We start from the raw sequence: 18094 nt of genomic DNA on the forward strand, positions 1-18094 counted from the left end.
ATCAGCTCTAGCATCAAGCAACAAGTTAAGAATTAATTGAAAATAATTCTTGTTTTTGTTAATAACTTATTTTTTCAGGGATTAATTTATATTTTGAGGTCCTTTTATGATTTTAATTAACCTTTTATCTCTGAAAAATAACATTTATGACACTTGGGATTTACATTTGCCATAGACACACGCAGAAAAAACTATAAATACAGCTAAATCCTGCAAAATTTTGAATAAAACTTTATTTAACTGACAACGGGTAAATTGATTTGTTACCCTAAAAACATCAGATAATAAATAATGCTAAAAAACTGACCCATACACAAAAAAATAATAAATTACTTAAAACATTTAGAAAACAAAATGAATCAAATTATTGTTGGTGATGCTCAGATATGCTCTGTTTCGACTCCTTCTGACCGGTGTGACATGAGTCAGGAGGAGATCAGCATGTTTACCATATGTCACCGGATCAGTACAACACAGGACAAGGACAGAAATAACCCTTTAAACCACTAACCCACTTGGCTTGCTCTCTAACGACAAGATTATCAGCATAATCACGAGCTAATGATGCCACAATCCCCAAGATTAGCATTAAATCATGTTAATCTGTGCCCCGGCAATGCTTGCTGCTAATGAGTTAACTCTAATAATGTATGGAAGTAGGTCGCAAAGTCGTCACTTGCAAACTTTTATGCATTTTTGCAGCTCTTACCTAATTTAGTCTAATCTTTTCTAGTAAAGTTTGATGAGTAATAAAATGCATAGAGAATATGGGAAAAACCTTTCAGTAGTTACGTTAATTTTAAATAAAGTAAAATGTGACTCAAATAAATATTAGCGTCTTCTTGAATAAACATTATGAGGATAAAACCAGTATTTATCGAGATGGTATGTAAAGTTTTATATATAAAATAATAATAATTTGTATTTTTTTAAATTAAATTCAGTAAAGCAAGGAGTTAAGAATGAATCTGTCGTTTGATTGGACCGTCAGGATTTGAATTTCTCTGTCTGCATGACCTTCACACTCCAGAAATCCCAATAGTTTGCCATTATCTTGTGTGTTTACATCTACATCCTCCCTTCTTTCTGTTTGGTTGTGTTTTCTTCCTAATTCTACAAGGATAAGACGATGAACACAATAGAAAACTGAGTGTGTGTGTGTGTAGTCTAAGGATTATTGGTGGAGAAAGCAGTGGAGAAGGAGATGATGCTTCGCTCCCTCCAGGAAGAGTATCTTTTATCTTGACATAATCCTTGAGGATTTCAACTTCTTATCTACAGATAATCTGCAAAAAAAAAACTTTTACGGTTGTAGCGGTTTTCAAAATAATTATTTTGTGTTTACTGACAGCCTCTTGTTTACGAAATGACAATTATTGTGATAGATGCTGCTTATTAGGAAAGCTGTACTGGTTATAGAAAGCCTTCCATTATACCTCTGCCAAATGCAGCTTGACATTCAAAACTCATTTATTTTTTGGACTTTCTGATCCTTATGAGATGACTTCTTTTTAAATACCCACTCTGATAGAAAATTGTGTTTTTGATGTTTTTAACACGTTCTTGTGACATTTTTTCTGATGATGGAGGACATATGTGATGGAAATTAAGCTCAAAATTACACTTTGTGAATCAGAAGCAGACAAAAAAGTGATGTTTGAAACAATGTTTGAAAAATACGCTGGGCGGACCACTTTAAAAGAGAGCTCACAGCAAGGTGTGCAGCACAAACGCTACTACCCACGACTCAGATGTGAATTTCTAATAAACTCCTGTCGCTCTGCAGAAACTATGTCCTAGAAATGACACAGATTTTCAGATTCTAGCTAAAAGAACAGTTTTATCCAACTATAAACATATTAAATGTGGCTAAAAAAATATTCAACCATATATTCTTGGAAATTATCATAGGATGGAAGTTTTCTTCATATTATTATTTTTTCCCCCACTGGGTAAAAAAATGTAAACACATATGAAGTATCCTGTCTTTTTAAATGACAAAGGCACTTTATTTTGCAACAAATTGATTTAATTTCCTGCTTTTTGTTTCCAGAGAAGCACTTTATATATATTTTTGTGTATTATTTATTAGTAACAAATTTGTACCATTGTGTTGCACTGACAAGGAAACACTTTTGTTATTGTACTTGCGACATTTACAAATAAAAATCTGTTTATCTATCAATCGAAAACCACTGGGGACGATATTGGAATAGATCAAAAGATGATCGGAGTGGGACTTCTTCCCTTGAACAAGTACACCACTTTTTTATCAATTTCTAATTGCCTTAATCAATGTCTACAAAAATATATTTTCAAAATGTGCTAAACTATTTGGTTAAATAGACCAAAAAGGGTTAAGGTCAAAGGAAAAAAAGGAAAATAATCTACATAATAATTATTACTAATTTTCCTTTCAGTTTTCAGCATTTTTATCTTATAAACAATATTTTAGCAAATTAGATTATGTCTTCCTTCTTTTTAACAATGATAGACGGATAACAATCTTTCTGGTTTTTATTGATGCATGTGTGTCTTTTGTATGTTTTTTGTGTATTTATTGTAGTCTATAGTCTAAGAGGATAGTTTATTATTAAGTCTACAATAAAGTTTATCATCGGCCATCATCTAATATATTGACTAAATCTTTTCACACCTTTTTTAAAAAATATAATTTTTTAATTTTCTAGTCTTGGTTTTGGGTGAGAGGCAATGTCCTTAGAGTTAAAAATCTAATGTTAAAGTACAGATTATATTTTTTTATTTATTTACTTTTTTATACTATTTTTGATTAAAGCAAGCGAACAAATAAAAAAAAAAAACACCGAAACTAAAGCATCTATAAATCGCTACTGTGTCTACATTTTAAAAGTCTGTAAATTGCAGGAAATGGTTGTGAAAGGTGTTTCATGATGGTTTCTTGGTTGCTGTCCAACCAATTTTTTTTTCACATTTACAGTACAGTGCAGAAAGTTTGAGACAGGTGTAAAAAATGCTATAAACAAAGTTGTTCTCAGTTATGTGAATGTTAACCATCTATTCTCATTAAAAAAGACATTAATACATGAAAGAGAAATGTAAATTACATCTATATTTAATGTGACCATCCGAGACTTTCCAAACAGTTCTTCCACAGTTTTTGAAGGAACTCCACTAGTAAGTTGTTGCAAGATCTTGGAGATTCAACCTCAGATCTTCTATGGATGTAGGTTAAATCACATCAGAGCTCTTTTTCTTTACGCCAAGGAAAGTTCTCAAGAACTTTGGCTGTTTGTTGGTGTTGTTGTTCTGCTGCAGAATACATTTGGAGACAATCATGCACCTCCCTGATGCTTCTGCATGATGGATAAGTATCAGCTCATTTTTGGTAGAATCCTGACCAAATCTCCAACTCCATTTGCAGAAATGCAGCCCCAAACATTCAAGGAGCTTCCATCATGTTTCACAGTTTCCTGCAGACACTCATTATTGCACTCCTCTCCAGCCTTCCATGGAACAAACTGCCTCCTGCTACAGAAAAATATTTCACTTTTTCACTCATCAGTTTAAAACACCTGCTGACGTTTTTCTGCTCTCCAGTCTCTGTGATTTTCTGCAAACTTGAGTCACTTGGCCTGGTTTCTATATTGAAGGTTTGGCTTTTTTGGCTGCAGCTCTTCCACGAGGACACTTCTGGACTGACTTCTTTGGACAGTAAGTTGGTGCACCTGAGTCTCACTGATCTCTGTCACTTTTGAGCTGATAGCACTGCTGGCAATGATGCTGAAAGCATTTCAAGGCAACATTTTTCTCTTGCTTTCTCACTTAGCATTTTGTAAATGGTCAAACTGATAAAAGTAAACCATTATTTACTGTGTATTTCTGTCAAAAGGGTTTTGTCACAACTTCTCAAAACTTAGGGACATTATATAAATGACTTGTTATGTGCCACACACTTGAACATACAGAAAAAAAAATAATAAAAAATTGAACCCAAAGCTCTTCTATTTTTGTGAATGGATGGAGTATTTCTGCAGATGGATTGAGTTTTTTAGGTTCACTTTCTCTCATTATTTCTGACTCCTCTTAACTCTACAGCTCAGCCATTTGGACGGACTTGATTAGTCTTCTCAGTGTATTCTGTATGAAAAGAGCTTTTATATACACTATATTCAGATCTTCAGACAAATAAAAAAACAAAAAAGATGCACAAATCACTTGTGACGTACACACAAAACCAAATCTGATTTAAGACTCCTTTCAGGTCTCCAAGATTCATGTCTAAGGGTTTAAATGCTGCTAGAATGCTGGGTCATCAGAGTTTTCTTATCAGCCACCTTAAACTTAAATTGTAAAAATAATCTGGTGAAAATTTGACATTTTCCCCATTTTCTTAAACAGACATGCCTGATAATTCATAGAAAAAAAGTCTAAATATGTTCTTCACAAATCAAGAATTACAAACGCACAAATCAGGGGGATACTATTTTATCTCCATAAAGACCCACTCCAAAGAAAATCGCATTTTTCCAAGTTTTCAACATGTTCTTGTGTTTTTTTTTTTTTCATGATGGAGGAAATGTACATATAAAATATTTTTAAATCAGAATTTTTGTTTCTGAGTATTTCTTTATCCAAATTGTGTTGGGTCAGGAGGTGATGAAGGCACACTGTCTTAAAAAAAACGACAGCCGTTTTGATTTTTGGCTAAAAATGGTATAATTATCACTGAAAGGCCATTGAGAATAATTTTACAGTAGAAAAAACCTATAAAGATGCAGTAGGACTTTAAAGAACTGAACAAATAGTTAACTTATCTCATGTTTATTTACTCTGGAAACATGGTTTAATCATCAGATTCTTTGATTAAAGCTGGTACTGAGTTCATAGTTCTTGGAAAACAAAACTAAGTAGTAATCTTTGAAATATGTTGTTTCAGAACTCTTTTATACTTTTATAGATGCTTGAAATTAGACTTAAAATATATATGTTTTTTATTCTTTTGTTACATTTCAATCAGAGTAGCTTGTTAACTTTCCTTTAATAGTTTATTTTTGTTCAAAGACATATTTCTCTTTGACTTGAATAATAAATTGTTAAAACAGTTTCTCTGTTTTACACTTTGATGTGTTATCAACATATTTCCACAGTCTTAAAAACAGCTTCAGGGATTCAATTCATATTTTTATTTGTTACGTTTAGAAAACTAAATTAAAAAAAGTTACAAAGTTACTTTTTTTATTCGGTCGTTGACACTTATCTATAGGACTTGAAAGTAAATAAATTAAGATCATTTGGATTTTTCTGTTTTTTTTTGTGAAAATGAAATTGCCTTTAGCGGTTTTCAAATGATCTTTTCTTGAAATTGAATGTATTATACTCTAAAAAAAAAATCAAATTTAAACATTTTTTTTAAATATACTTCAGAAGTTATTTGGACTGGACTACCCGGAGCATCTGTTCTCCTCTGGCTGCAGAGAGGCTCTACAGTGGGTCATCCATCACTTCCTCATGAGCTTGTCAGCACAAGAAGCTGCCAGAGGGCTCTCCAGTACACTCCTCATGTTTTAAGAGTGTTGTGGGTGTGTTTACAGCCAACTCTGGGTTATTTGTTAAGGTTTTTGAGGTTTGCTCATGTTAGATGTAGGCACAGAAGAAAAAAATGTCTGACTCATCATCAGGATTCAGAGGTCCAGCTTCCACCTGTCTCTTGAGTAATGTCTTCCTCGTTCCTGCAAAACATGGACATCTGGCACGGTTATTCACTGTAGATCCTTGATTGTTTCAGGGAAAATAAGTTGCTGAGTTTGATTAAATGAATAGAGTTTGTGGGGGTTTTATGGGTAACGCGGAAGTTGTCTGCTAAGGGTAATATTTCCCAAAAATTCAAGAGATAAAAGCAATTCTCAAATATTTAGTCTCAATAGGTCTTGGATTGAAGATTATAGAAGAATATTTGTCTTTAAATGATTATGAGACTTAACATCCAATTTCCTGCTTTAATAGAACAAGCCGACATTCAAAATATTCATAAACATTTTTTTTCAATTCTTGCTTTCTAGTATACTGAACATATGAAGGGATTTGAATTTGTTTTGTGTGTTGAATTGAGATTTGTACTTGGCACTTTAAATATGATAAAAATGGCCATTTATTAGAGTCTAGTTACTGGGTGAAACTTTGGTCATGTAGTGGGGTCGTGAATCTCATCAGAACACGTTGATGATAAAAACGCATTATTAATGCTGCAGGATATAAACCAAAAGACCGTTATTGGTGTTATATACATGAAGACATAAAAATATAGATAATGGTGCGGTGGCGATTTATATTGCAGTGGCAGACACAAACAGAGGGTACAGTTCATGTAGTAAAAAAAAAAAAAAAAACAGGCTACACAAAAGTATATCTGGCTGCTGAACATCTGAAGACAGTTTCCTCTTACAGCTGATAAACCTTATAGTAAATTGAAAAATATGCATTTTAGGCAATCTCCAAAATGTCCTAATTTTTGGAGGACTTCCTAGTCTTCCCTGCTGCAGCGCTGCAGCTGCAGTGCCACACCATGGTTAGAACATCTGTCATACTGTTACAGTACCATATAGCCAAATGATTTTTAAACCTTTATTTTGTTGAAGTACTCAAAGAGTGGGAACTATGAAGGAACGACAAGAGGTTAACAAATATTTAAAGAAATTATGCTTGACTTACCTTTTACAATGGAGTGGCAAGGAAACATCTCAGTGTCGTTGGAAGATGGAATCAAGTCAAGATGGGATTTTCCTCCAGTCATGTTTGGACTTCATCCAAGACCCAAGTCTACAACCCTTTAACACTGGAGCTCTAGCTTCAGCACTGACATTCTTTTGATTATCGTTAGCTATTTAACTGTTGGCGTCATTAAAATCATTCCAGTGGATTTTGAAAAAGCAGCCTTGCTCTGGTATGAAACATGTCATAGTAGTCAACAAAAACAGTGGATTCTGTTGTGGAGAAAAGCTGGTCCAAACACCTGCTTTTCTTCACGTAAACAGTCGAAGTGTTACGGTATGTCAAAAATCGTGCGCCATTTAGGCGTCACCAGCAACATCTCTGGTGCTAGATGGTTGGGTTCCAAGTAGGGATGTCTCGATCCGATCACATGATCGAATATTAGCGCCCAATTACGTTATGGCCCGATCAGTATCGTATATTTAATTTATTCTTATGATCAGAACTCTATATTTCAAGCTTATTATTCCCCCTATAAGCCTGACTGTCAAACAGTTCATGACATATTGCCATAAAGCGCAGCAGAATACGGCAACAGTTCCAGCAGGAGGCTAGCAAAAACAGTTTAGTCAAGCTAGCGAGGTGTTCAATAACTCTTTAAGCTAGCAGCAAATGTCTGTATTAGCTTGTCTTGATGCAAACAACAACCTATAAATGCATTTCAACAGATTTTTTTTTTCTTTTTAAAGTGTTAAGCTTTCTCAGTACTGCCGACAGATCTACACAGCAGGCACTAGCCACTAAGTGCTATCTCTGTGATTTAACCATTTAGGACCCAAGCTGTTCTTTAATATGCCTTTTTATTTATCTGGCAGAGAAATAAAAGTGAAGAAAAATTAACTTATGTGGTATAAAAACAGAAAAAGGTTAAACTCATAAGAAGAAATCTTAGAATCTTAAATGAATAAATTGTTCAACTGTTCCAATGATCTCAATTTCATCATCATATTCATTCTAAATCATTATTTTTTATGAACTTTAAATGAAGATATGAATCACATTTGGTTAAAAATGTTTTAAATAGTTTGAAAGATATTAAAGCTAAAGGCACTACATTGTCTCACATGACTGATTATCACCTACATTTACTAGAAGATAATTATTTTTTAGATAGATAATAGTTACACTATTTTGACTTGTTCGTTAAAGCTACTTCACAGAAGTTCTCTGTTTAAGTGTTAAATGATAATGAAATTAAAAATAGAAAGACCTGAATATGTTTATTAAATTTGTTCATTTTAAAAATGTGTTTCAGAATCGGATTGGGTCCAAAAAAAAAAAAAAAAAACTGATTTGGACATCCCTAACTCCAAGTAGTCAGGGGAATATGGAGTTTGTCTGCAACAGCCATGTTGAGTGAAAGAATAGAAACTACAGTGAGAGCAGTTTGTGACAGGTTTGAGACATTTGTAATGAGAAGGTTTTAAGACGAAAAAACCTTGAAACAAATTATGAAACAGAACTTTGAGAAAACTGACACATGCGAGGAAAAACTCAGAAATCCAGGACACTTTTTAACATCTTGGTTGCTTTAATATTAACATCAATTGTTATCTGTTGCAGTTCCTTAACCTAAAAGTGTAGGGAGACAATAATTGCATCAAAAAATGTTGTCTATGTTAGAAAGTCCATGTTAGAGCTGTACCTTCTTCAAGGCTTAATGTCTTTTGTTATTTATTACATAGAAAGGGCTTAACGTTAAAGAAAAGATCCATAACTTAAATGCGTTGAGAGTGGTGTTTAAAAATTTACTTTTATGAACTTAAAAAAAAAATAAAGGACCAAAACTGTGTTAGAACTCAAAAGAAGTCTTTAGAAAGCCAGTTGCTGTGACTGCTGGTGAGAAATGAGCATGAAAGTTACCAGGATGTTAAAAAAAGCTTGGAGAGAATCCTTTTCTTCTTTGAGTGACAGCTTTGATGTAAATGGCTAAATTTTGAATGGGTTATAATAAAAATTAGATGACAAATTGTCTCTCAATAAAGTCACTGAATAACGAATAACGATGAATAACGAATGTCTCAAACATTTTGGCATCCAAATTGTGGGAGAAATGTGGATATCAGGCAAATTCCATGCAATCCCATGTAAGTCTAAATAAGGGGGAATGTTTAATAGTCTTGTGTACCCTTCATATAATGCAATTAACATTCTGTTTCTGTGTTTTGGTGTGAAATTCTAAGCTTTTTTTGCACGCATCTTTCAGATAATATAAAAAATAGTAAAATATCCCTGAAGTTTTGCATTTTCATTAGTATGCGCCTTTGAGCATTTCACTAAGTCCAATGAAGGGTTAAACTGTTCTTGAGAAATGTATTCAAGCCTCAAAGCTTTAAAGCTCAAGATTCTGAGTTTAAACCAACCTCTCATACTTTACTGTTGCCGGCAAACCATTACAGAGTTCTTCAACAAGCCAATTTTTCCTAAAGTATTGTAGAATAGGTCAAATATAGCACATTGACCACAGTGTTTCCTAATACTGTGAAAAGTAATGAAGCGAGGTTCTTCATTTGTACATCCCATTTGGAAGTAAAAGTCACGCTGACCCCTGGAAAAAAAAAAAAAAAAAAAAAAATCCTTCAATTGGAGACTGCAAATTAGTGTGGAGGAGGAGGAGGAAATTCTCTGATTACAGAAGACAGAAAGAGCAGCATTAGTCAAATGTCACATCGGTTATGTCTGCCTGAAAATGACATGGAGGATCCAGGCGTTTTATCGGGTCATTATGTAACAAAAAGAACAGTAATTTATCACAACTAGAAATAGCTGCAGAGTGCATGGCATCAGGGATGTCAGCCGGCGGATGCAAAGCCCCAAACCGGTAATATTCTCATATCATTAGAGGGATACATTCAAACGGGGCAAATGCATCGCTTTGTTTAACAAAAGGTTTGTACTTTTTATTCTATAGACACACTCAACGTTAGCAAATCAATTAGAGTTTTTAAAGCATAAAGTATATCTTCTATAAATGTAACATTTTTTTAGAATAAAGTTTAAGTGTGGAATTACATTATACATGTAGTTTTGAGCAAATCCTACTTATATTTCAACAATCGTGTAGAGAAAATGGCTTCATTAAGCTAGAATTCAGATTCAGAGTCTCCATCCCTGTGGACAATAACTGTATTCATGCTATGCTGTGATATGTGTCGAACAATGTTTGTTTTTTTTGCAGATTGCAGAATAAATAATGAATAATAGTTTAAATAAACAACAGTCTGAATTCTGCACCGTGAGGAATGTGGTCAGACCTTAGACCATTCAGTATGATAATCACTGGCTGGACCATTACTCCTAATTATATCAATCATCGCCTGTAGATTTGAAATGGCAACTTACAGAGCGCTGAGAGCCTTTATGGGCCTGTATTCATCAGAGACACATTGAAATTCACAGCACATAAAGCAGAAACACACACCTCCCGTGTCTCTTTTGAGGGTTTCTGATACTTTGCAGCATCTTTGTCTTCTTCCACTTTTGTAGCACCAGGAGTTTTGCTAGAAATACTACAAGCCGTCTGTTTGAGTATGTCCACTACGATAAGTTTGAGATTATTATACTGGAAAGGTGAGAAGGGCTTTTTCCATTCCCAAACAAGTCTCAGTGGTAACTGGCTAATTACTTCTAATGATAATTTGTTTCTGTACAAACTGGATGAAAAAGTTAAGATTTACACCTTTGGCATAAAGTTGGAGAACATTACAACAGATAGAAGATAGTTAAACCTAATAGGGCACATTGTTAGGATTGACTCCCAGTCGGCTGTTGGAATTTGCCAACAGAAATAAAAACGTTTAGTTATAAGCACAAGATAGCACAAGATTGTGCCCCGAAATACGTGATGTTCTCTGGGACATAGCTTCTGCAGAGTGGCTGTGGTTCATCAGAAATTTGCCTCTGAGTTGAGGGCAGGACTGTTGGGGCTGAACAAGAGAAGAGATGTAATTTTGAGCTTAATTTTCATTATCTATGTTCTCCATCACGAGAAAATTGCTACAAGAAGATGATAAAAACACCAAAAACACGTTTTATCAGAGCAGGTCCTTAAGTCCTGAGATTGGAGGCAAATAAAGACATTTTTAAAAAATGACATATTTAGGCTAAACGGTTGTGAACAGGTGCATTCACACCTGGATTCCAGGGTACATTTTTAAGGTACCCTAAATGATTCTTAAAACCAGAGAATTTGTTCAGTTTCAGGTAAAAACCTGTGTGATTTACCATTGTGTTCACTTAAACTACTTGATATTCTTCCCAACAATAAAATTGGTATCTTATTGGTATAATTGGTATGAAATGCTTCCAGAGAGTAATCAGCCTTATCCCGTCATTGGTTGCCATAGTGAATTATCCATCTCCATCCAATCCTCTCCTCGGCATCTTCCTCCCTTACACCAACAACAGTCATGTCACCTTCACCACATACAGGATCCCAGTCTTTGCTTTTGCTCAAGGCCTTCTATTGATATTTCCCATTGTAAAATATTTTTTTTAGCTTAAGAGCTTTTCAACCAATGCACAAAATTAATTCAATTCACAAAGATCTCAAGGATCATCCTTTACAACTTTGAGAGGAGAATAAGTTCCAGTGAGCCAACTCCCAAGCTACACAACTCCCACCATCATACTGGAAAGTGGCTTCCACCCAAAAAGTCTTCAACACTGTAAGCCGTGTCTCTAGCGTTTCACACTGGCCTTCATAAAACATGTTAAATTCTTGTATATTGTGTGATGTGCTTACAGTCTTTCACTTAGAGACCATCTCTCATACTCATGGTCATAGCGAACTATGTACTCGAACATCTGTTTTAGCTGTTATGCATCTTCAAAAGGGCTTAGACCGATCCTAAACTAATTTGTTTCGGATTAAAAGGCTTATTTGCTGCTAAATCACTTGAAAAGAATTCAAACTAAATGTTCTGTTATTGCTACGGTGAAAAAAAAAGCCAAAAAACTTTGAGCTTACTTTTTTTATACTATATTCACTGTATAAAAGTATTTTAATTGAGGGTTAAGATACTTGGGGAACAACTGCGAGTGTTTTTGCCTCACAACCAGTGACCTTGGTTCAAATCGAGGCCGGGGCTTTTTTTTGGTACATGAAATGTGAATTTTCCTCTCATGCCAACGTGGGTTTCCTCTGATATTTCTGGAACCATCCCACATCCTAAAAACACAAACATCAGCCTCTCTGGTGATTCTAAATTATCCATAGTGTGTGCTCAGATGTTAGTATCTTTAAGTTGGCATCTGTGTGGCTATAAAACTGTCCAAGAGGGACGTGGTTTCATACCTGGTGGTATCTGGAAAACTTCCTGCGCCTGACCAGAGTTAGGACTTTGCAGTAAAACAATCAATGCAATACTGTTGATTCTTGAAATTTCTTCTTATGTGTAATTTATTGTTACAAAAAAACTGCTCTTCAGTTCAACTTGAACCTCTTTGGGTTTTAGGACATTCCATTTCAGCAGATTTCTTCATTGAGACATTGGGCTGCCCTCTGGCCAGCCAGCAAAGTACACATTTGCAGCATTCCTGTCACAGACAGAATTGGACAGTTCCAATTTAGAAAGTGGGTAGCACACAGACACACACGCACATGCACACACTCTTCCATGTAGACTTTATTGCCTGTGTGTTGTGACTTCCACTACTTCTTGGTTTCTGGTTACCAGGCTTTCCTCCCTGGTCTCTTCTGTGTGTCAGCCTGTCTTTTCCTTTGCCAGCTCCAGGAGTCTGGCTGTCTGCTCTCAAAATAGTTTTGACCTCTATGCAGACTTGATGGTGCTACTGTCTTTGACTCTGCTGGAGAGGTGATGGATGTAGCAGACACATAGGGTTTGCCTGTGCGACAAAGTGCATGCGTGCTTTTGAGTGAAAATAGGCAATAAGAAGGTAGTATATATATATATATATATATATATATATATATATATATATATATGACAAAAACAGTGATGCCTTAGAAAAAGACGACAACTGATGTAATAAGTTAATGATTTATTTGTGAAATTGAATGTGTAAATAGAAGACAACTGTACTTAACTCTCTACTCTCACGGTTTAAGGTGATGCAACCAAATATTAAGTCTGTCACTCTTGTCACTTGAAATCTGTACATTCTGAAGCTTTCAAACCACGGAAACCAACACCGATGTGCAGCAATCTTCAATCATTAGCCATAGAAACAAGGAAATTGTTTTCTTTGACACTTAAAAGTGAATATAAATACTCAATTACATATTAAGACATATATAAAACCTTCTACCCACCTGCAAGTTTGAAGGGATCCAACAATAACACAATGAAAAAAGTGAAATACACCATATTAGCTACTAAATCTACTTTTTGGACCAGTTGTAATATCAATTTGTCCAGGGGTGTCCAAATCCAGGCCTCGAGGGCCGGTATCCTTCATGTTTTCCAACTAACCTGCCATGGAAGCTCCTTATTGGCCAAACACACCTGATCCAGGTAATCAGCCGCAGATATGGCAGGATTTCTGGAGAAACATCAGAAGGCTGGATCTTGAGGCCTGGATATGGACCCCCCTGATTAGTCAGTTTTATCAGGTGTATGTGCCGTCATAAAGAAACTGTTGAAAAAGAAATCTTTAGAAAAATTTGTATTTTTCAGTGTGTAAGTCGCACTTTTTAATAATGCATAATTTGGCAAGTGTTGGAACATATACTCAAGAGAGATTATATGATTAAAAAAAAAATGCATTATAGTATTTTATTATGTTATTTTCCCTCTAATGCTGCATTCACACCGAATGGAATTCACGCGACGGACATTTTTAATGGTGGATCAGTGGTAAAGACGCAATCTGAGGTCCTGCGGGCCGATTTGAGCAACGAAAGTCTGGCTGCAGCGTTGTGCCTATTAGTTTTCCTAAAGTTTACCCTTCAGATTTCAAGACACTCTGTCAAAAGAAGGACCATGCAAAGATAATTGTCTCTCAAACAAACACAAAATCAAACCATAGATGACATGCCTATTAATCTCTCAATGAAAAACTACCGCATTTAGTATTTTCCAGTTCTCAACAAAGTCTACCAAAACACTGAATGTACACCAAGAACCGCTTGCTCTGATGTTCCACCACAGAATTTCTAGATATGGACCGGATATATCCTGCTGGTCTTATGTGCATCCTGCCTATTCCCAGAAACCAATGGTTTCTAAAGATTTTGAAACTGGCATTCCGCCGTATAGCTGCCCTCATTGTCTAAAAAGGCAGATCATATTCTTTTACTGAAACTTCCATTCACCAGAAGTTACTACCCTGCATATCTTCAGATTTGACAATTTCCTTAAAGACATTGACAGGAGTCAAGTAGTGGCCTGAGTTTTGTCACCTACTGGGAATCAGTCACTCTCTTTCCCAGTTTACCTGTAAAGTAACAGACAATTAGAACATCCAAATCCATAGTCAGAGATCTGGTTGAGGTTAATATTTTCTCAGGATTTTATTCCAAATGGTTTTAGCTTAAATTGAGTCAGTGCATAATTTGTTGCCTTCCTCTGGGACAAGGCTGTTCCCATTTCTGGTTGTTTATGGTTATCGGCCACCAGTCTTTGAACTTTTGAAGAAGGATCTCATCTCACTTCAGGGACCTGGTGTCCCCTGGTGTCCATTAACTGAACCACATTCTTCTCCCTGATCATCCTGTCTGAGCCTGAAATAAACAACTTCATTTTACTGGACCTTGTCTGTTGGGGTCCACCATACACTAAGTTGTACTAATATCAGCTGGCAAATGGGATCTCAGAACCATTAGAGGTGAACATTACCTGGAGACAATCACTTTTTAATGCATTGTATGATCAGTCTCCAAATTAATTTGAGATTTCCTTTATCTTGAGATATATATATATTAAATAATGTTGGGCATAATGTAGAGCCTTGAGGAACACCATCATCTGTTCCCTGAACAACCCCTATGAAGTCATCTGACACAGTTTGTTGAAGGTTCAATATTAACCAGTTTTTCCAGGAAAACATAAGAGGATAAAAATGCCTTGAACTAGTCCAATAATACAGCTGCACAGTATTATCTGTTGAAGATAGTGTTTATAATGTCACTCATAGTCTAGCAAAAAAAAAAAAAAAAAATCCAGCTGTATCTTAATCTATGACCAGTTGACCAGTCACAGTTCTTCCTGACACTTCCATATATGGACAGGCAGATCGGAATTCAAAGCAGCAATCCTCCAATCAGAGGTCAAACTCCACTTTTAAGCCCAATGTCCGGAACTGGTGGTCCCCCAAAATGCAGAGGACTGGTCTTTCTGGCAAAACAAAAATGAATAGAAGACTTAAGCATGAACAAACTGCGAGCCAAGGGAGAAACAAAAAAGGGGGGATGAAGCCAATGACCCGACAAGGCTCAAATGAAAGCCCGACATTGAAATACACTGAAGGAAATTACCCTAAATGAAGGCAGCTGTGGATAATTAGCAACTTGAACCTGGTGTGATTGAGACAGGAGGAAAACCTGAAAACAGAACATGAGGAAAACAGAACTAACATCAAACCAGACAAAAGGGCACAATCCTCACAACCCTCACACCTGAATGTTTTAGTTTTAGTTAGCAACCCACTCCAATGAAAATTGTGTTTTTAGCGTGTTTTTTTTTCTCATGATGAAGGACATAGATAAAGAAAAAACTGTACGACTGAACAGCTCCAATATTGCTCGCCATTTTTGCACTGCTAATGCGCAAGCTAGTGGGAGAGAGCGTAAACAAATGGATTATGGGAATTGAGCACAGAGGTACTTCCATGGCAATGTCTGAATTCCCACCCTTATTCCTAACTACTATAAAATTCTATTTATGACTTCATTGTGTTCTAATTATGAAAATATGGATGGTTTATTAAAAAAATTACATATAAAACAAGTTTTTTTTTTTTTTTGCAAAAAATGTTTGACTACAATGCATTATGGTCTATATCTAGTAATGTAATGAGCCTCGATGCACGCTAGTTTTTTGCAAAGACTTCTGGATAAATTGAGTTTCTGTGGGTTATAGATCTGTAGGGAAACTGGTTAGTTGAAGGGTTAAAATTCTAGAATTAACAGTCATTGTGTCATTAGGATGAGCACTACATTTTACATCACTTTTTGAGAAAAATATCTCCTTTATTTGTAAAATCGCAATGATTTTAATGACGATTTTATAAAACCAACATGCTCTGTGAATTAGATTGACCTCATATTCACTGGAGGACTTTAGAGGACTCAGCTTTTTATTTATATTTTTTCACTGTATACATAATAAGCTGAAGGTGACATGTTGTAAAAAACTTCAATGTGAACTTCCTAGATCACAGAGGCAAAAAAACTTCTTTCACTTCAGTGCTCTTTAGCGCCTTATCTTTCTGCTTCTAAAAATGTAATTATTATTTTGAAAAAGATCGAAACAGATGGATTTCAAAAGAGATGGACCTACTGCAGCACTCCACTGTTAGGAGAACAAAAAAGGGGGAATGAGCAGTCGAGCGTGTCCTCCCACACCTCGCTCTTTGCTACCCAACAAGCCTTATCTATACAGCTCACGTTTGTAGGGTGAATGAAAGAGAAAAGCTCATCCATCAAACTTCGCTGATGTAAGCTGAGGCAAAAGGGTTAATTGGGTCTAATTCACAGGTGTTACACCCTCACTAACACTGAAGGAGCTTGTTCAGCAAAACTAAGAACAAAGGTGACTTCAAATTTGCCTTTAAAATGGTGCAAAGATCAAATTTTTTCTGTTTCATTTACACAACTTTGCCAAAAAAAAATATTAGAGTTCTGCAAAAAGTACAAACTCAGAGACAGAAATGTGTGTTTTTCCATCTATTTTCCTGTGGTGAAGAAATAATTAGCTTGAAAATAAGGCAAGAGATGACGATTTAGCCAGCGGTATAACCAGATTTTTAAAATGTCATTTGTGACACAAGTCCTGATCTCGGAAAAGTTCCTGCAAAGTGCCAGCAGCTGCTGCAATACAGGGGTCACAGAGAGAGATCAGCCTCCCGTGGCTTCAGTAGTTCATAATTAACACATTTCCACCCGGTACACTCTCCCTCCGAACAGGAGGCTTTGAAAGCCTGCGCAGCCTTGGCAGATCAAAGCTGTGAAAACTGGCTCCCTTTGACTAAAAGACATCAAGCCAATTACCTTTTAAGAATTCACTTTACATGTGCTGCTAATTGGAACAAGCTGGAATCACTCCAGGTGTATAAAACAAGAAAAACTAATAATCCTTAACTGCTTTTGTGTATTTTGATGGGAACATATTTTATGTATAGTCATGAACGCGAGCTATTACGGCGGTAAACTGTGATCCTTTTTACAAAAAGAGTGGGCTGTGGGGGATTTAATCCCCTGTGGACAGAGCTTTGAAAGCTGTGCCTATCTCCAGAAAAAAAACACTAAAATGATGTTTGTCCATATTAGCGTGGTTCAAGTGGATGTTGATAACGCTAATGGAAAACAAAAAATTCTGCGATCATTTCAGAACATTTTGATGAACCTTTGTCTAATGATCAAAACACAGACATGAGCGTGGCCTTTCCTCTGTGCTGTAATTAAATTTATCTTTATGATGAACATACTCTCTATGGGCCCAAAGCAATGATGAATAGTCTGAAGCAAAAAAATGTAAAATGAACATACGCGGATAGTGACTATTAAATATCATCATCTGGATGATAAAAGGGATGCTCTTGAGGTTTTAGAGCAAAAAAGCCAAAGCTAGAGATGTGGATTGTATATGTTTATATGCCAGGCCAAAAATCAACAACATAGGATTTCATGAACATAAATTACAACCCAATAAGGTATCGCTAGTAAAGACTGAGATGTCTTCTTTTAATGCAAGTGCCAAAACTGTTAAAAATACATAGATAAAGTAATGTAAATATCAGGTTGACATTGTAATGATAACATACTTTTTTACCATTGTAATGTATCATATTCATTTTCTTTTTTCATATAATCCTAAAATTACACAAAAGATATTAAAGTACAAGTTTAGTGCTTTTAAATATTATGTCGTAAGATCCTGAGCACAAACAGTAAACTGCTCCAGAAAAAAAAGTAATTACTGTACTATCTAGACAACATAGTACAGCTCTGTTGTCTTTTCCCTTATTAACTTTTATTCTTTCCTTTCTCAGTGACAGATAACTTTTCTTTATCTTGACAGTTTTCACTTATTTGTTTGAACAGGATCGTGCCCGCTACTGCATCATTCCAAGAGACTGTTGCACAGGCAATAACCCTCTGGGGTTGTAAAGGACACTAACAGAAAGATGCTTTGAACACATTTTTTTTTTTTTTTTTTTTTTT

This window comes from Oryzias melastigma, linkage group LG1, assembly GCF_002922805.2.
Source record: "Oryzias melastigma strain HK-1 linkage group LG1, ASM292280v2, whole genome shotgun sequence".
NCBI lineage: Eukaryota > Metazoa > Chordata > Actinopteri > Beloniformes > Adrianichthyidae > Oryzias > Oryzias melastigma.